The 20211-nt window shown below is 41.6% G+C and overlaps 1 pseudogene and 1 gene segment (V, D, J or C); both read left to right on the forward strand.

The window, feature by feature from the left end:
- LOC125109330 (immunoglobulin kappa variable 2D-29-like) overlaps positions 1-20211 on the forward strand; it is a 664016-nt gene that overhangs the window by 495474 nt on the left and 148331 nt on the right.
- Positions 540-3208, forward strand: LOC125109334 (immunoglobulin kappa variable 1D-12-like; annotated as a pseudogene).

A 20211-nucleotide genomic window follows, 5' to 3' on the forward strand; every position in this document is an offset into this window, starting at 1 on the left:
CATCAACATCTGATGTGAAACTGGGCACAACCTGGAGTCCTTTCTCTGTTATTAGCTGGTTGGCAGGCCCTGCGTCTTTAATCAGATGTGGTAAGAAACAAAGACATGAAAGCTATTACAATGCAGTAAAAAGTTTTTATTGTATGCATAGTCCCCTGGAAACAGAACACACAGCACTCCACCCGGCGACACAGGTAGTACCAAGTTGAAAAGAGCATACAGAGAGAAGTACTGCTGGCCTGTATTTTTTTACTGCGTATTTCATGAGAAGTAATGGAGAAACAAAGTCAACAAGCTACTTAGACATAAGATTGGAGAGTTTGAAATTTTCAGCAGGCTGCAGACTATAGCTGTGCCCCTTGTCCTCTGGTACCCAGGGGGGATTTGGGTAGAGGGAAATGTCACAGATTGCTGGTCTCATTGAAAAGAAGAGAGAAAGGATTGGGGCTCAGGATTGTCTGTCTTGCATATCAAATGTATGCCTTTGGGCAAGTCTTTTACTGCCTCTGGGAATTAGCTAATTTTGGGAGAGGCAGTCGCTTCCTGGCTGGAGCAGCAAGAATGCAGAAATAAGAAAATGCATTAAATATAAAGTCTCATGAGACTGAAAATAGAAGCTCGTGCAGGGGTGTTTGGGCAAAAGTGGTGAGTATTGTGGTGATCTGAAACTCTTGTCCCATAAATTAAGTGTGCCCGCTGAATCTGCTTGTTTCCACTAGTAAAGAAAATACTTTCTCCTTCCTGAGTTGACTGCTGCTGGGCTCCACCCAATCTTACAATCTGGTTTGTCTGACAGGTATGCTTTAGGATGAACAGCACTGTTACATAATTAATTGATGTGCTGTGGACAGGTCTACTGGGGTCTGTGCTACGATGGAAACTACTTGTTGAACAGTGAATAGGTTGTTTTTGAGAAGGGCCAAGTCTTGCCAAAGAACCCAGAAGGCTATGGTAGGAGTCTTCATCTGGGCTTGCCAGAGTGTCCGACCTTTCCCGACACAGATCCACATACCATCCAATGACTGGAGAGTTCATAGGGCCCACGTGATAAGGCCACTTGCATTGTGACCTAAACCTGATACAGAGTCCCTCCTGACTCTGCACCCACTCTACACTAGTGACTTCAGAATTATCTGAAAAATGGAATGGTATAGTTTATCCAAGTGTGGATTGTGTTGTCTCAACACTCAACACTCAACAGGATACTGTGCTTCAACCTCAGTGGTCAGAGGTACAAGATGCAAATACTTGTAATTTATCTTAGAGAGGATGTGCCCGCATTCCTCAGATATCTGGACCCCTGACATAGCCACCAGGGAGGGGTGCTGCATGAATTTTTGTAGGGTTTGCATTCCACTGTTGGAGCCCATGTGTTTTTGCAAGTTAGTGAAGTCCTCACCATTTCTTGCTCATCGTGTGCAATTAACAGATGTGTAATTGATACAGTATGGCCTAGCAGGATGCTCTGTGGGATGTTCATACAACGCACAGTAGCAGAGAACAGGGAGTCAACATAATCCTGGGCCTAGACTGAGGATGTGACCCGCTCTTCACTGTGGGTGAACGCGAAGTCCACCAGAGGACTGCATTAGATCATATGCCATGCCCCCTGCTGGTAGACCTTGTAGTTGGCCAAGCATGGGGTAAGCACTTTCAAAACCTCCACATGGCCAGAAGACGGAGACTTAACACACCCAGAGAAGAATAGGGTCCTGTGGGGGGATTTTTCTGACAAACTTAATTTTTCAGTTTTAAGCAATATGAATGCCCCATAATCTGCATATCTTCTTCCTTTTAGATCTGAAGTGTTTCTGCCTCTCAGAGTCTTATAACAGAGTCTCTGGGTGTGTGTCATGAACATACTGGACCCATCGAAAGCAGCAAGATGGTGACTCCATCACAGCTTCTTGGCCTTCTGCTCCTCTGGGTTCCAGGTGAGAATATTTGGACAAAGCAGGTTAAAGTGGGGATATGATTTTCCGTCCCTGATTTTCTTTCTTCATCAGAAATCTTTCCAAAGATAAATTTCACTTATTTTATAAATAAGTAGTATTCTCTGTCCTACCTAACTAGACACTGGTGACTTACATGTACATATCCTGAGACTCTGATAATGTTTCCTGTGTGGTTTCAGCCTCCCATGGTGAGATTGTGCTGACCCAGTCTCCTGCCGTCCTGTCCATGGCTCCAAAAGAAAGAGTCACCATCACCTGCTGGGCCAGTCAGAACATTAACAAGTAGTTAGCCTGGTATCAGCAGGAGCCAGGGAGAGCTCCTAAGCTCCTGATCTATGCAGCATCCAAGTTGGAAACTGGGGTCCCATCATGGTTCAGCAGCAGTGTGTCTGGGACAGACTTCATTCTCACCATCTCACTGGAGCCTGAAGATGCTGGGACCTACTACTGCCTGCAGTCAAACAGCTACCTGCCCACAGTGTTACAGGTCAGAGCATAAACCACCAGGGAAGCAGATGTGAGGGGCTGGGCTGCCCCCACTGCTCCTCTGATGCCTACACCTGCTCAGTTTCTCAGAGGCAGCCCCACTTTGGACATCACTGGGGGCTTTGGAAGAAGGTCAAGGAGGCTCCTCAGCCCCCTGACTGACTTCCTTTCCCTCAGATCATTATACCTAAGGAGTGTGGATCAAGGCATCTGCTGAAGTTTATGCAGCAAAAGAGAAGCCACTCTAGGTATTCCAAGCAGGAATTGCTTCCTATAAGGAAGTAATGTCTAACGTCACTCTTTCATATGCCTGGGGATAGAATATGGGAAGCAGACACTAGAAACAGTGATTCCTCAGTGATCCCCCGTAAGTCAGAGAATTTATACCATTGGAGATACAGGCTGCTTAACCACAGTCCTCAGGCCTGTCTAGGAGGGCCAGGGATGGAGGCACTGATACTCTAGCCGCTGCAGACCCTCCCCAGGTGATTCTCTGGTCCCTCACTTATCACTCACCTGCCTGCAGGTGCTGATGGAAGGCATTGAATCCTCCTTTTCTGACCTCCTGATCTAGGGTAAGGTGCCTCGTGATCAACACCATAGGGAACCATAGAGGAAAGGGGGCTCTGGGAAATGTGCTTCCAGAAGTGATGGTGGTGATGGGGATTTGACAGAAGACAGCCTGGGATGGTCACTGCTTTTACATCTCTCAAAAGTTGGCCAGTTAGAGGAAGGCCCCAGAACATGTTTGAATATGCTTCTAGCTATCATCATTAAGTCATAACAAGGAGATTTTGTTAAGCATATGATGGAACATAAGAATGAGGAAATTGTGTCATGTATACAGAAATAACTTGACAATGAAGGACTTTTGTGATTTAAAAAAAAACTAAATGTGGATGAAGCATTGTTTTTTCTTAATATATGAATACCTTGTTGCTTAAAATTCACTATAGGCTAGAGCATCACTGACAACCCTGAAAGCTTGTGACAATTGTGATATAGCTGTCTCCACCTGATACCAACTCACATGGCTCTCCATTTTAACAAGATGGCAGGAGAGCTGTGTAAGATAAGATGCTCTGTTGTAGAGCATTTTTTCTTCCCCTAACGTGGTCTTTCTTTACTTTTCTATTTTCATTTAAGACATTTCTATTGAAAGCCAGCTGTTGAATTAAAGCCACATGTTGAAAACGCCTCCAATTTTACTTTTGATTTCATACAAAATTAAATTACAAACTTCTTTTTAGACTGTAAAGATTGAAAAATATAATTATTTGGAAACAACATGACCATGTATCTTAAAAATTAAATAGAGTAATGATCTGCAGTAATTTGAAGAATTATGAAGACAACAGTAAGAATAAATCAAAATTATATGCAATTCTGTCAGAGTAACTGGACATAGATTTGTTTGTTTTGTGGTTTCTGTACCCTCCTACAGCTTGCCATGAGAATGATGTGCCATGGGTAGTCACCACACTCTGTCTTGGCCCCAGATCAACCACAATCCATAGGATGGAGAACCGTGCATCTCCCTGCAGAATAACCACACAGCTGAGCCTGTGTGCATTATCCAAATAATTGTCAACATGAACATCTATGACTATAGACACAAATGCTTAGTATGAGAAGCCACTGAGTTTTTGACTGGTTTGTTAAAATAGTGTGTAAAATCTGACTAATACAGTTTTCACATATCTTCACATAGAAATTGACAGGTTTTATTAAACACAATGGCATAAAAAGGAATACTTGGAAATCCATTCATATGGAGATACAAAACAGAGAAATGTTTAAAAAAATTTTTGAATTAAAAGTGTAAAATTCACCCCATTGTAGAAACATCTAACTACGATTACTTAGAGTAATGGTGACAAATTGTGTAGATCATTCAGACCTATTAAATGTGATTAAATTTAAAGTTCATTCATATATATTCATTCGTATATATGTGAATATATGTCCATATGCATATATGTATAATATATGTATATGTAGATACATTTTTATGTGTTTATACAATTATCTTATGAATTAAATGGATTAATATGACTCCAGCAACTTCCCATTAATAACTGGTGTCCAGGACCAGATATAGTACTAACTGGCTTGAGGAATTTTCTTTATAATCTTTGTTTTTAAATCAGACACAAATTGGTATACTTATCTGAGTATATATTTTCTCATGCAGTGGAGGTCCTAAGGGTTTGAATGGAGTTATTTTTCCTATAAACCATTACACCCCATGAAAGCACCATTATCTCTATGGCCACATTCATGTGATGAATTCCAGATATGAGATATTATCCAATCTTTTTTTTTTATTTTATGGTGAAATCTATTAATACTCTCATGACACAGGTCACAGCTCTTGTAATTTACAGAGAAAATAACAACTAAATGAAACTACCAACATTAAACACTAAACAGACTGACTGAAAAATGAATTCATGGGTAGTACCACTTGTCCTCAAGTGGGACATAAGGGACAATACTCAGCCTTCTGAGAGGAAGCATATCAGAATCCAGGGGAGGGGCAGTTATCAAGTTTGATCATTTAACAATATATGCTCAAATCTCAGTTTCCTCCTACAAATATTAACATTTGTTTTATAAACAGTTGGTATGTCTCTAAAATATGCGTTGAATAATTTATCTGGCCTTGTTGGTAAATTAGAGGATAAAATTACAATTTAGAGATGCATAGTCAATGTGTTAAATATTTTAGATTGTTCCTTGGGTAATCATTCCCTCATATTTTTTACATAATTAACACTGAAGTAACTTGGATGAAATTGGAACAATTTAACAAGTTGTTCTGTAGCCAGAAGAAACCAAGAGTGAAACAAGTCAACTTATGTCCTAAGAACTTTCAACAGAGAACCCCAGTGCATGGACCATTGGGGTAAATATGAGCTATCTCATTTCCCACTTTCCCAGGTATGGAAAGAGACGTGGAGATTTGAAAGAAACATTTATTACCAGGAATGAAATGTTGGCTAGTCAGTTACCTAGAAATATAAAAACAAGAGTTTTCAATTCCAGGTGAACCCAGATATTTCCTAATATTTATGAATTATTTCTAGAACAGGGGACAAATTTATTCCGGAGTTTTGTCAGAGAATTTTACTTGTATGATGCCACTTTGCTGCTCTTCTCAAGGATGATATTGAGAAAAGGGAATCCCAACAGTACATAAAAAAATTCAAGAGTTATATATGAAAAAAGGAGAAATAGTCAATTCACTGGCATAGACTACTGATTTTGACAAATTATCAGACCTGGAAAAAAATGAGATCAAAAGATTGGAGTCAAAGTCATTTTGGAAAGAAAAAAATGGGCCAAGACTGAAAATAATAGCTTCATAGTGAGTGCTGATTGAAGGACCATTATCAAACAGAAGGCTGTCAATAATTACATGATCGTATAGGTAGGTGTTGGTTCCTGGTATGGTCTGATCATCTGTTCCCCACAGATTCATATGTTGAAATCTTAAACCCCAAGGTGATCTTATTATGCAGATGGGCTTTTAGTAGGTGATTAGGTCAGTGAGGATGAAGCACACATGATGGGACTAGTGCTTTAAAAAGAGACCCCACTGAGCTCCCTGGTCCCTTCAACCACGTCCAGACACAGCAGGAAGGCACCATCTGAGAAGCAGAATGTGAGTCCTCACCACATACTAAACTGGCCAGCAGCCTGATCTTGGACTCCATAGTCTCCAGAACTGTGAGAAATATATTTCTGTTGCTTATAAGCTGCCCAGGCTAAGTTTCTTTCTGGTGTAACAACCCAAACAGACTAGGACAGTCACCTCTCCCAGCTTTCCCAGGAAGCCTAAAGAACAAATGTCATGATGTCAGAGATGGAAGTCCATGTGTAGATTCAAGGATATGGATTCATCTAACTGAAGGTGGCAGCTTACTAGCACATGTTCTGGGATTGAGCCATTTGATAAAAGAAGACATTATGGCTGATTCAAGCGGAAAGGTATTTATTACCATGAATTAGGTAAATCAAAACTGTGTAGAAAGACCAGATGAGCAGGCTCAGGCAACTCCCTGTTTCAGTCTCTCAAATACCCTAGTATTTTCTGTGATCTGAAAAGCTATTCTTCTGGCAAAGGCCATCTGGCAAATCAGAAAGCTATGTGCTTCAGACAGTGCTGCCTGGACCCCACTATAGAGAAGTGAGCCCCTCTGGCCATATGTTGCTCCTCCCTCTCTCTGTGCCAAGAACCACTCTACAGGAATGCATCAGATAGTCAGAGTCTTAATGGCACCTGTAGCGAAGAGTGCCAAGGCAATGTGGTTTAGGCTTTCCAGAACCTTCCACACAAAAAGACCTGAGGGAACCCTGAGGACAAAAATACTAAGGAAGCTTTTTCACAATAACTACACAAGTCAGGCATACATTTATGTCTCTTAGATAATTTTGTTTTCTCTATTCTTTCTTTTTTAAGAAATTGTTAAACAAAACAACAACAACAACAACAACAGAAAACCCACAGGACCAAAGTGGTATCACTTATGTTAAGGCTCTGTGTTAGCAAACCAAGACTTAACACCTCACCTAAATGCAATTTCACCCCCAGGAATGCGATGTCTTTAACCAGCAGAACTGGAATTTCCTGGTCAGAACTAGTAGCCTATCCACTGATAGACCCCTTTCATTCCTTTTTGGAGGGCAACTTTCCCTAAAACAATGCGTTCTTTGCTAATAATTTTCTTTTTTCTGCTCTCTCTCTGCCTTTCAAATATCTTTGTAAATATCTTTTGCACAGAGATAGGCACTGCCAAATACTGATACCAGTTCACATGATAGTAAAAGCACATGCATCACTTGGAAGTCATGTACAGAATCTCTTTTAAAGATTTTGTTTATTTGATGAAGAGAGAGCACAAGCAGGTAGAGCAGCAGGCAGAGGGAGAGGGAGAAGCAGGCTCTCCACCAAGCAGGAAGCTTGATGCAGGGCTTGATTCCAGGACCCTGGGATCATGACCTGAGCTGAAGGCAGACGCTTAACCAACTAAGCCACTCCGGTGCCTCATATATAGAACTTGGGAAAGTCTTGTTGAGATGTGTATTTTAGCTTATTATTTTTTAAAGCTTTTTATTTATTTATTAGAGACAAAAAGAGTAAAAGAGAGCATGAGCAGGGGACAGAGGGAGAAGCAGGCTCCCCACTGAGCAGGGAGCCTGACATGGGGCTCAATCCCAGGCCCCTGGGTTAATGACGTGAGCCCAAGGAAGACTCTTTTAGCTTCTTATTACATTGAGGATTAATTCATTTCCATTGACTATTACGTGGAAGCTCCTCAATTGCACAGAATTTTGGAAAATGGCAAGTTCGTTCTCATTTGCTTCAAGTTCCAGCCGACTATATATTTCCTGCAAATTTATGGGAGAATAAGATCTCACTTCCTGCTTTAACTTTTGAGAATTGGCAAATGTGACCAGCAGCTAGATGGCAATGCCCACGTCCCCATCATCCCTTTAAGGAACTTCCACACTTTAGAACCTGGTGTCTGAGAGTAGGCGCATCTTTGCATTACAAAAGTAGTCTTAGTCGATACTAATGTGAAAGAGTATAACTGTATATGCCTATAAGGCCCTGATTTCGAATTTCACCTACTTTTCTTGTGTCACATAAAATTAATATGCTTTTGATTTTTCTCAACCATTTAAATGAAAAAGCAACTTTTAGTATATAATCCCTCAAAAGCGGGCAGTGGGCCTGATGGAGCACATGAACCATAGTTTGCCAACTTCTGATCTATAATATTGCTTTTCTAGCCAGGCTGACACAATTCCGAGTCTCAACTATGAGTCTGGCAGGAATTATGACTTCATCTGCCAATCAGAGATTCAGAACAAGCACAATACTGGGGACTGGCTTCCTATCTGATACGCTGTACATGATTCTCCAGCTAGAATCCAGATGCCCTGCATCTAAATGTCAAGTTTCCTGCCACTGTGATAGCACTATGAAGTGCTTCTTTCTGTTTTAAAGACACAGTTTGAAGGTGAACAGACTTCCTTCTGTCCAGTTGACCCCTCTCAAATCTAGGCTTCAGTTGTACAAGGCTGAGGGGAGAATGGTGCCAAGCTATAGTGAATATGCTATCAAAAGAGAATGAGTCAGTGCTTTGAGGATGACATCTGTCCAATTCCACAGGCTCACCAAGAGAAGAACTGTCCATGTACTAATGAACCATATGGATGCACATCCTACTAACAAAATTCTATTCACATGGTTCAGCAAACAAATATCAGAGCTACATTTCAGCCCTATTAATTCCCTTTAGCTGGGTATGTTTGTGTAGTGTACCAACCAAGCTACTCTACAGAGCACTCCTGAGTCCCCAGCCTCTGTTTCTTAACAAATACCTCTTGATTTCATTTCTATTGCTCAGAGCCCTCAAATAGGAACTCTTCTCATGACCTCCATTGAAGAATAGCTTCAAACAAAAAAGGGGAGGGAGAAATATGGTATCTCCTAATCATGACAAAGAAGATATTCTATATTCAGGTTTTCCACGTGACTCTGTAAAGAGGTGACATGGCAATAAGGACAGAGCAATGAGAATGGTAATGCCCTGCTGCCATGGAGAAGAACACAGTTATTACGTGTTTGTTAACAGGAGGGTGCTACCAATGGTAGTCATAGATGCACCTGCCCTCTCATTATTCTCCTTGACAAACAATACTGACTTTGTTGGATAAAAAAGAGTAAAGGAAAACTCATCTAAGCTGGGAAGTTCTCTTACACATACCATTCCATGGTTAGAGTCTGAGTAACCAACAGGAAGAAGAAATGTAAGAATTCTCTCAACAAGGGAAGACATTTTTCACATAGGAATTCACTTCCTGCTTGTAAGAAAGAGAAGGATGAACTCTCACTGCAAGCAACAACCACTCCTTGCAGCCAATGAGAAACTACCACAACCTCAAACTGTTTTTATCCAGTGAGCATTTTTTCAAAACAATTCTCCCCAGTCTCCTCCTAATGCATAATAAAAGCAGACCTTCCTTTTGCCACTTCAGACTCAGCAGCAGTTTGCCATAGTTTGCTTTGACCTGAATTGCAATTCTTCTCCTTTTCTCAAGTAAGCTTATTTTGCTAGTAAAATAACTGGCTATTTTTTGTTTAAGGTTGACAAGTGCACTAGTAGAATAATTAATTCAGAATAATGATAAAATTAAAAATTCCTGGTGGGGGGCCAAGGAGAAGGGCAGAGGGAGAGGGGGAGAGAGAATCTTAAGCAGTCTCTGCAATCCACGCTCAGGCCGGTGTAGAGCTTGGTGTCACATCCCTGAGATCATGACCTGAGCTGAAATCAAGAGTCTGACGCTTAACTGACCGAGTCACCCAGGTGGCCCATCACTGCTGGTTTTTAATGTCAACATGTCAGTAAAGCAACCTCTCCAGGGCCCTGGTCAGGGATATGAATCGACCATTGTAGGACATCTATAAGGAAGGGGGCCTGGTTTAGCTCCTTGGTTCCTAAAGCCCTGTACAATTCCACAGGTTTTCAGTATCAGAGAAAGCAAAGAGAAAGACAAAATACTGTCTTTGGTGGAGATATAATTTGGTCATTCATTTTTTTAATTTTCTTAGCCTATTAGGAACAAGTTGATTTTAAAACTTTTATGGAAGTTTAATGGACAAATAAAAGTAAAAGCAACATTTTTTTAAAAAGTTGTAGAACTACAACAGCCACAGAATGAGCAAATATCTATTACCTATTTTATATATGTATTATTTATTTATGGTTAACATACAGCGTTAGTTTCAGGTATACAACATACTGATTGAACATTTCTATAGCTTATGCAATGCTCACCACGGTAAGAGTTACCATCTGTCACCATACAAAGTTATTAAATATCATGGGCTATATTCTCTGTGCTGTACCTTATATCCCCATGAATTATTTATTTTATTTTATTTTATTTTTATTTTATTTTTAAAAGATTCTTAAATCTCTGCTCAGCAGAGAGCCCGATGCGGGGCTCGATCCCAGGACCCTGGGACCATGACCTGAGCCGAAGGCAGAGGCTTTAACCCACTGATCCACCCAGGCACCCCGAATTATTTATTTTAGAACAGGAAGTATTACCTATTCTTTGATGCAGTTTTTTCCCCTTAAGTGCATCACAGTATGAATAAAATGTTCTGTGTGGTATACATTTGCTTCACAAATATGTTTGAATCCCATGAACTATTTCTTTTAGATTAGATCATATGGAGAATAACTTTTCAACATTTTTTATAAAAAGTTAATGTTGATATGAAGATATGAAAAGATAACATGAAAAAGAATAAATAGATCAATGTCACCTATAAACATAAATGCATAAATGTAGATAACATTTTAATATTTTCTTCCCTTATATTATAAAATATGGTGACAAGATATAGTAAATTTCAAGAATATTAGGAATTACCAAGGATGTAAAAATACTTCAACATTAGGTAGTTTATATGAATGAAATGGTGGTTTTCTTTTTGTCTGATTTTAAATCATGGAAATAGTTTAGAGAGCTTGGCATTTGTGCAGGGAATTCTTGGGAAGGTTGAGCACGATACAGCCTCCGACTCATAATGCGAAAGGCACTCTCAGAACACAGAGCACTGGTCCTCTCGGCCCCAGAGCCGCTGAGAGGGAGGACAGATTTCCCTGACGATCTGAGGTCAGGAGTATAAAGGTTTATCTCCATGTGCCGGTTGTGCGCTATGTTGGGAATTCAACTTCAGGGCTGTGTCTGGACACAGGGTCATGGACAGCCACCCTCTGAGCAACCGTATGGGAACAACTGTGGGTCCTGAGAAGTTGCCAGTGGGAGAGGGAACATCTGAGGTGCTGTGGATCTTGACCTAAGTAAAAAAAAAGGACAAACAGATGCCTCTCACTCCAAAGAATCCAGAAGGCTTATAATGTAAAGCTCAAATAAAAAAAAAAAATTCACAAGGTACTCGGGATTGAGGGTGATTCACAATAATCCACTTCCCACCTGGGCAATCCTGATGAAGTCTTCTGGGAAGAGCAGCTCTGGGGCATTTTATGTTGAACCAAGCGGGTGATGATCCTGGGAGCCCCAGTGAGCCCAGATGATCCACTGATGTAATCATAACATAATGGGTTCTGAATAAAACCTTTTCAATCCCAAAGGTAGATGAGATAAAAGTAAGTAACACACTTTTACACACATTTCTAATTTTCAAGTAAGAACAGTTCATAGACGAAGAATGGAGTCAGCATCGAGGTTTCACCACATACATTCCACCCACATTTAGGGTCATTTATGAGAATAAAAAAATAATGGTATTAATCATACCACTGGATCTGTATGAGGGTGGGGAGCTTGCTTCCCAGGCATCAGCTCCTTCCCTCTTCTCCCCTGGGGCTCACGGCGTCTATCCCAGGTAAGGTATGAAGATGGAGCCGTACAGGCCTTTCTAGAGCATAATGTTCCAGAAAACCCACAGTCAAAAGTATGTATTCATAGGAAATGTTAGGTCTTAGGGAGTCATCTTCTTTTCCTTTCTCATTCTTAGGAAGAAGACCCCCTGTTCTAATCACAAACTTGTAGACTATGAGGACAAACACGGATCACAAAATATAGAAACTTTTCTTTCTTACAAAGAGCGGGGTGAAGCTCCCCCGGGATGAGACCTGAACCCTGTGTCTGTGTGATCCCCCAAAAGGCACTGGTTCTGCACCTGCCATGGACCTTCCTAACTCCTCAGTGATTTGCTTGTTTCCCCCAGAGCCCATCTCTGCTCTTCAGCATCTTCATGAAGAGGCTGCTCAGACATTCGGGGCAAAAAAGAGCCTCAGGTTGGGTCTTGGATCGAACATGGGAGTCCTGACCCAAGTCCTCTGCCTTCTGCTGGCCTGCCTCCCAGGTGAGGAGGGGAGTGTAGGAGACATCCTGAGATGGTGGGAGTCCTCTCCTCCTGATGTGGGATCTCCCCAGGGATCCTCCCTGTGGATCCCTGACCCCGGGTCTCCCCTCCCCTTGGAAACCCAGGTGCTCTCAGATTAGGGGACCAGGGCTGCCAGATCCTCTGGGAGGAATGTGGAGTGGGACCTGGTAAACAATGGTGACTTTGTGTTTTCTCTCTACCAAGCTGCCTGCTGACACACGGGGCTGACCCAGTCTCTGGCTTTCCTCACCCTCTCCCTGAGAGAGGGCATGTTCATCACCTGCAGGGCCAACAAGAGCGACAGAATCCAGGTCAGGCTCCTCAGCATCGCATCTATGATGCTGATAACCTCAAGTCTGGTGTCCCAGACTGGTTCTGTGCCATTCAGCAGGACAGAGAATTCATCCTCAAAATCAGAGCAGTAGAGGCTGAAGATGCTGCCAGTTATTACTGCCAGCAGGATTATAACCTTCCTTCCACGGTGTTACAGCCCCAACCCCGGGGCTGGGTGGGGACGGCAAGGGGAGCAGTGGGCTGTGCTCATGGTGGTTCCAGCAGCTGTGTTCTGCTCTGTGGTCTGTTCATCCGGGCAGGAGCTGCTTTGGGGAAGGGCTAGCAGGGCTCAAGGATCAAGGGACTTTGTCCTTCGAAAGCTTCCTTTCTTGATGACACAAATCCCAAACCTCAGGAATTCTAAAATTAAATTTCTTTTGCAGGCCTGCAATGGAATTCATCCATGGAATGGACCTTGAATCCTATCTCTGATAAACACTCTGTGAAGTAGGCCAAAAAAGGGAACCCACATCCAAGCAAACACTACTAATACTAATAAGACTGCTACAACTAATACTAGTATTGCAAATACTAGTACTACGAATGTTAGTACTAATACTTCAGGCACTACTGTCATGCTACTACTAATAATAAAACTAATAAACATCAACAACTACACTGTCAGCTGCCATCAAGTGAAATCTTGAGGACTTACTATGTATCGAATAATGTATGAAGGACTCATTCATCTAGTGCAATTCATCTCACAATAATCCTCTAGAGATGAGAAATCATGGGTTCTCAGAGTTCATGTTACTCAACATGCCAGTGGTTGTAAAGGAAGTAGATGGAAGAAGAATCTGTTATTTTGACTCCATAATTTCTACTCATTATTTAACTACATTCATTAAAAAAAATTAGTACAACTAAAAACAGCAAGACAGAGACTGTCTCTAGCATCCCAAAAGCTCCCACAGTCTCCTTCCCTGTCAATTCCATGCCCACCCCCCACACATGTACCACAAGAGGCCACCCCTCTTCTGTTCTCTATCCACATTGAGCAGATATTCTCTGTTTTTGAACTTCATATAAGTGGAATTATACAGCATGTACTTTTTTGATGTCTTGCTTCTTTGGATCATCGTGTTCTTTGAACTTCATGTCTGTTGTTGGTGTGGCCATAATTCGTTCTTTTCTGGCTGAATAGTTAACTATTACATAAACACATCACAACTAATTTTTTCACTCATAGAAATAGTATGGAAGTCTTGTGGCATATTAGGAAAAGTGGGCAAGCCTCAGTGTATTTCAGACATTTCTTAAGACAGTGTCCCTTTTATTTTTGGATCATCTTTGCACACATTACACAGCACGTGTCTAACAGAGAAAATATCCATGAATTTATTCTTACCATCAATCCAGACCACAGACTTTTGTTTTCTAGTTTATTATATTGTACTCTGTTTTAATCTATTAGTCTAGCGTTTATTATTAAAACATGATCATGACACTAATTCCTTAGCCGAAAAACAGATACAATCCTTCATTTTATAACATACTGCCCTGGGAGATATTTCTCAGTGTGTCATTTTTTTAGAGAACTGAGGCCCAGAAATCTGAATGTATCCTACAGCAGACCCCCCCCCCAATGTGATGGGGGTAATTTTTCCTTCCTGTAAGTCATGGTCAAGTACCAAAGAACTAGAAAAAAGATGAAAAAGAAAATATAAGGATTATGTAAGAAAGAAGAACAACCCATGATGTTTTAACCTCTTTTGGGTGAGGTTTTGATACTGGGTAGTAAAAAGAAGCATAATGAACAGGTCTGAGAGGCTTGATGGAACCCCTGAGCAATTAGTATAGATCAAGACAATATAATTCTGTGTTTAGGAATAGTGAGCTGGTTGCTGAAAAACAGCCCTAGATCTTAATGTGGTTGTGGATGAGACATACTTGGATTAGTTCTAAGTTTGTCTTCCACGAGTCTCTCTATGATGTTCCTCAGTATACCTATGATGACCATGATTATGGGAACACAGAACACAGTAGTGATAATAATAAAATAAAAAATAATATACGTTATGTGTTTGATACACTGCCAAATACCTTACTTTTGTTTCAACTGCAAACAGAACCATTGTTGTCAGAGTTTCAAAGACAGGGAAACTGAGACAAAGGGAAGTTAAGTGAATGGGATCAATATCACACTTCCATAAGCAATGCAGCTTTGTCCCCAGCCCTAATGGGGTGACTTCAGGGACATCTCTGATAATATCAGGACCTTTGGACGGGTAATGTGTGACTGACAGTAAGCTCTAACTCCTGAAGTGATGACCATTTGTGTGGAAGTTGGAGTAGCATTGATAAAACTGCTTCCTTGAAATGTACAAAAAGGTTGGGAAAGCGAGAGTTGACTAGCTTGCGTTTTCTTCTCAATGGGCTTGTGCCAAACACCATCTGGAGGAGTTTAAGTGATAGGTAAGGCAGGAGGACACAGGAGAGAAATCCTCCCCTCAGGCTGAGCCTTCGGCATGCTCTGCCATCACCACCTGGGGATGGGTTGCTCAAGGGCAGAGAAGAAGTGAATACTCTCGGGAGCTGGAAACCCAGATGGCCCTTTGCAACCCACCCTGCTGTCCAGAGCCCATGTCAATGCCTGGGTCAGTGCTCTGGGGGGAGATCTGCCTCAGTTAAGACACAGATTGAACCATGGAAGCCCCAGATATCTGCAACACATATAATCATCAAATACCTTCTAATAAGCCTAGAAAAATAACTAGTACAAGTAAGGGGGAAAAAAGAGCCACAATAAGCAATTATTTGTTCTAAGATGGTAATTACATACAAAGGGAATAAATTTGATCAGTAATGAAGGAACTGCCCATGAAAATCTCACTGTGTTGTTGCTACGGCACAACGAGGTGGGCTAATGTTGAGCAAACTGCCAAGGTTAAGTTGTGGTGAGGCTCAAGAGCTAGTGGACATTTCACATGCTGCTGTTGAAATGTGTATTAGCACATTAATGTCAGAAAGTTGTTTGTGATTATCTACAAATGAAGAATATATGCACACCCTGGGACTCAGTACTTTTTTAGTCTGATATACACAACAGAATTGAGAGTGTACGTGCTCAAGGAATGTCATGACAGTGTTGCTTATGACAACCCCAAACTGGAAACAACCAGTTACTGATCTCGAATGGAATGGCTGCTTCAGTTATGGTATTTGCAAACATCTTTATCCCCACTGTGCTTTATCTGAGTGGGAGTTTTGAAACATGTGATAATTTCGATGCCGCCCAAATTACCAATCTTTCATACGGAGTACCCTTCATGTCTTATCTGAAAAGCCATTTCATAGCTCAAATTGATGAATATATTACTACTTATTATTTTTCTAAGCTTTATCACTGTACTTTAGTTCTATAATCTAGCTGAATTGGGTTCTTGGACATGATACAGAGTAGGGGATCAGATTTCATTTTCTTTCAATAGGAATGTCCACTTGAACCATCCCATATATTAGAAAGAACATTCCTTTGTTAATTGTCTTAAGAACCACGTGTCACAAATTAAGCATCCCCATAGATATATGTCTATAGATATATGTCTGTTTGTGGACTATGTTTCATTCCCCTGGTCTCTCTTACATCTTTGTGGCATACTACAGTGCCCTAATTACTGTGACTATAAATAAGTCTTTTCAAAAAGAGCTTTCATTTATTTATTTGAGAGTGAGTGAACATGAGATGGAGGGGCAGAGGGCAATGGAGAATCAGACTCCCCATTGAGCAGGGAGCCAGACCCAGGTCTCCTTCCCAGGACCTGAGCACAAAGGCAAATGCTTAACCAACTGAGCCACCCAAGAGCCCCAGGTGTATTTAAATAAGTTTTATTAGTCAATAGAGTATTCTCTCAACATTGTTCTTTTTCAGAATTGTCTTGGTTCTTTTTAGCTCAGAATTCCCTATACGTTTTATAATGTGCAAAAAAAGTAACTGGGTGTTTATTGGAAGTATATTGAAACTAAGGATCAATTTGTTGAGATAGACATATTGAGTCTTTGGATGCATGAAAGCGTAATATTTCTCCATTAATCCAGGTCTCTTTTACTTTCTCTTAGCAAAGTTTTATTATCTTTGGGTCTGTATGGTGCGTGGACCCTGGTAGGTAACAATGCATGTCCTCTCATTTATACGTTCAGGTTACAATTTATTTGTAATTGCCAACACAATAAATTATCCTTAAAAAATGTTTGCTCTATGTCTGTCTCCATTACTGAAATTCAATTTCCCATTTGGACAATCTATGATGGCATTAGCTATGCAGAAGTCAACACAAATATGGGACTTAATGTAATCCACACGAATGTGTGTATGTATTTGGATTTTCAGAGGAGGTACTTTGGGAGGAAGGATCAGTTTCTCAGAGAAAGATTCTCTCAGGCACATGTCTAACATCATGAGACCCTCTGTGACTCCCAATCCCAGCTTCCATGGCAAGGACACTCGGAGAATCATTTCCCTTCCACCTTCCTCTTCTCAGGTGGGGCACAGAGCAGCAGAAAGCACAGCAGCAGAGACAGAGATCCCAACTTGCTCTGAGACCTGACCTGCCCCACCTCACCAGTTTGCTCTGGCCGGGACGCATGAAGAGCCGCTCAGCAAGGTGAGGACCAAAGCAGATTCAGTTAGAGCAGAAACTGCACAGTCCAGACACAGACGTTTTCTTCCTTCTTCTTCCATGTCAGCCATAGGATTGAATATGCTGAAGATACATGTAGTCATTTCCTGCACAGTGACTACCTCGGCCAAGCTGACCGGGACCCGGACAGGATGGTCCCTCCCCACACCATTCTAGCAGCTGTGAATGAAGCTGGAGCCATCCTAGAATCAAGGCTGGGAAAATCCTAGAGGCACGAGAATACCGCAAACCAGAAATGTACTTAAAAAGGTGCCACAATATAAGATTTCAATCTCCTACCATTATTCCTTATCACAAAGAAGTTATCATAAAGCCTGAGTGAAGAAGTATAAAGGTCATTATTTGAATATAAACAAAGCCTACTTCATTTGGCACAGACTCCATAAGATCTCAATAAAGCAGGGTTCAGAGAGCTCCCAGGTTGGTGAACACATGCACACTGGGAGGGTGACACATCCCAGCTCCATGGGGACAGAAGTTGCTGCACTCAGAATCATCCCAGTCCCCGCTGTGTATGTCTCCATCTAGCTCTTCATCTGGATCTTTATCATATTTTTTAATAACCTGGGAAACATAAGTAGGTGTATCTCAAAGTGATGTGAGCTGCTCTAGCAAAGTAATCACACCTGAGAAGGGAATCATGGAACACCGTGCCTACAGCTGGTCAGAGACAGAGGTCCCTTCTTCACTCCCATTAGACGATGAGACTCCTGATGGATAGTCCTTCTCAAGCGGGGGTATCCATAACACCCTGCAGAGCCACAGGCAGATGCTCTAGAGGATGAAGTGTGGACACGAAGCCACTGAGAGCAACCCAGAGCCAGGAGGCTGTGCCCCTGAGGAAACTCCCTCTTGAAAGTGCTTGGTGTCCTCCACACAGCTGGTCAAGGACCGCCAACTGGCTTCTGTGCACTGGAGCTTCTCCACCCCCGGGTGGTTCCTTGTACCTAGGGGTCTGGGAGAGTGGGGACACCTTCTCCACAATATGCAGGGACATCAGTCTCCTCTCTAAACATACACAGGAGATGGATATAGACCCAGATTTATGGACTTCCCTGAAACAAAGCTAAAGTCATTTTTTTCTTTCCTGTCACAACCTTAAAAATTCCTCTAATAAAAAACCAAAACCCAAGAGTGATGACAAAACTAATGTGATGGACTCTCCATACATTCCCTAAAGAACAAAAATAAAGGTGAAAGTGAGTTGAGGGAAATTGGAAGGGGAGGTGAACCATGAGAGACTATGGACTCTGAAAAAGAATCTGAGGGCTTTGAAGGGGCAGGGGGTGGGAGGTTGGGGGAACCAGGTGGTGGGTATTGGAGAGGGCACAGATTGCATGGAGCACTGGGTGTGGTGCAAAAACAATGAATACTGTTACGCTGAAAATAAATTTAAAAATTTTTAAAAAATAAAAAAAAATAAAGGTGAAAGTGAGGGAATCTGAGGAGAAAGGAGGAACCACTATGAAAAGGCCTACACCTCTGCAGGTACATCACATGTGCATGAAGGTACAGCAGGAGAGGAAGTGATGATATCCCAGGTAAGGATCTGACACATGTGCCCCAATCAGGTCCACTCTGGAGGGCAACCACAGGGCTGCAATGCCCCCCTCCCCATGGGGCTGGCTTAGGTTTTTGTTCTACTGCATCCCAGCTCCACTCCCCCTCTGCCCAACCCTGCATTTTCTTTCCAGATGGTGATGTCAAGAACATTCCCCAGCCAGTGTCCAACATGCTATAGGCGATGTAGTCTGCTTTCTGTGGAACAACGTGTGTGACCACTGACGTCAGAGAGTAGCACAGACCAGATGGTCAGAATAACCTTCATAGGCAGAAGCTGTCCATTTTCCAAATGCACAGGGAATGAATGATGTCAGAAAGAGAGATTGTGGCAGTAGACAATTGAGCACGTTATGAAAAATTAAGCCAATGTGCTGACCCTCAGAGTATGTTGTCTAACTGGCAAACTCTACCTCAGGATTACTGAAGCCTAAAGTCACAGCTTCTGACTCAGTTCCTAGACCTAAGTCAATTCCTACTCTCAAGCACATTGTCTCATGGGAAGGCCAGGTCTTAAAGGAAAGACCTTAAGGTTTTGCCATAGATGTATTGAGAAAATCTTGCTTCTTTATTTTCCCTATGGAACTTGGGGCTTAAGGCTTGATCTCAGAATGTGTCCTCTCTGCCCTGATGAGAAAGCTCTCTGTTAGAAGGACACACAGGGGAAGGCAGTGTTCTGGTGGAGGAGACAAGGAAACAAGCTTTGCACAGAGAAAAAGCAAACAAACAAACAAACGAACGAACAATCCATCTCAAATTAAAGCAGTGGAAGAATATTTGTTAACTGACAAGAAAGCTGTAGGAGTTCATGGGAACTCCTCAGGACAGAAGTTCCAATCCCTCACAGGAGACACTTTGGGGCTAAGATACAAATTGCTACATAGAGCTAAAAGTTTACTAAATAGAGGGATTATGAAGTGGCCTGTGATGAGAGGGAACTTCTGTCTCATTTTCCTGATTAGACTGGGGTTAATGGGGTTCTGCCCAAGGATTAGCATCGATACAGGAATAACCTACCCAGCCAACATAAGACATTGCTACCATTTCTTCAAGGACTCACATGAATCTCACCTCTAAAAAATTTATTTACTTATTTACTTATTCCAAAAAGTGCAAAGAAAAGAAATGATAATATTGGGAAGGAATTCAGATTATGTATATGGAGATCAGGGCTTTGAAATATCTAGATCATTGAATCTTATAAATGACCTCCTCACATGGTTCAAAAATAACTTAAAAGTCAGAAGATCAACACATTCCCATATATATGTGAGCTGCCTGGAGCCAAAATTATTCC

This window comes from Lutra lutra, chromosome 9, assembly GCF_902655055.1.
Source record: "Lutra lutra chromosome 9, mLutLut1.2, whole genome shotgun sequence".
Classification (NCBI taxonomy): Eukaryota; Metazoa; Chordata; class Mammalia; order Carnivora; family Mustelidae; genus Lutra; species Lutra lutra.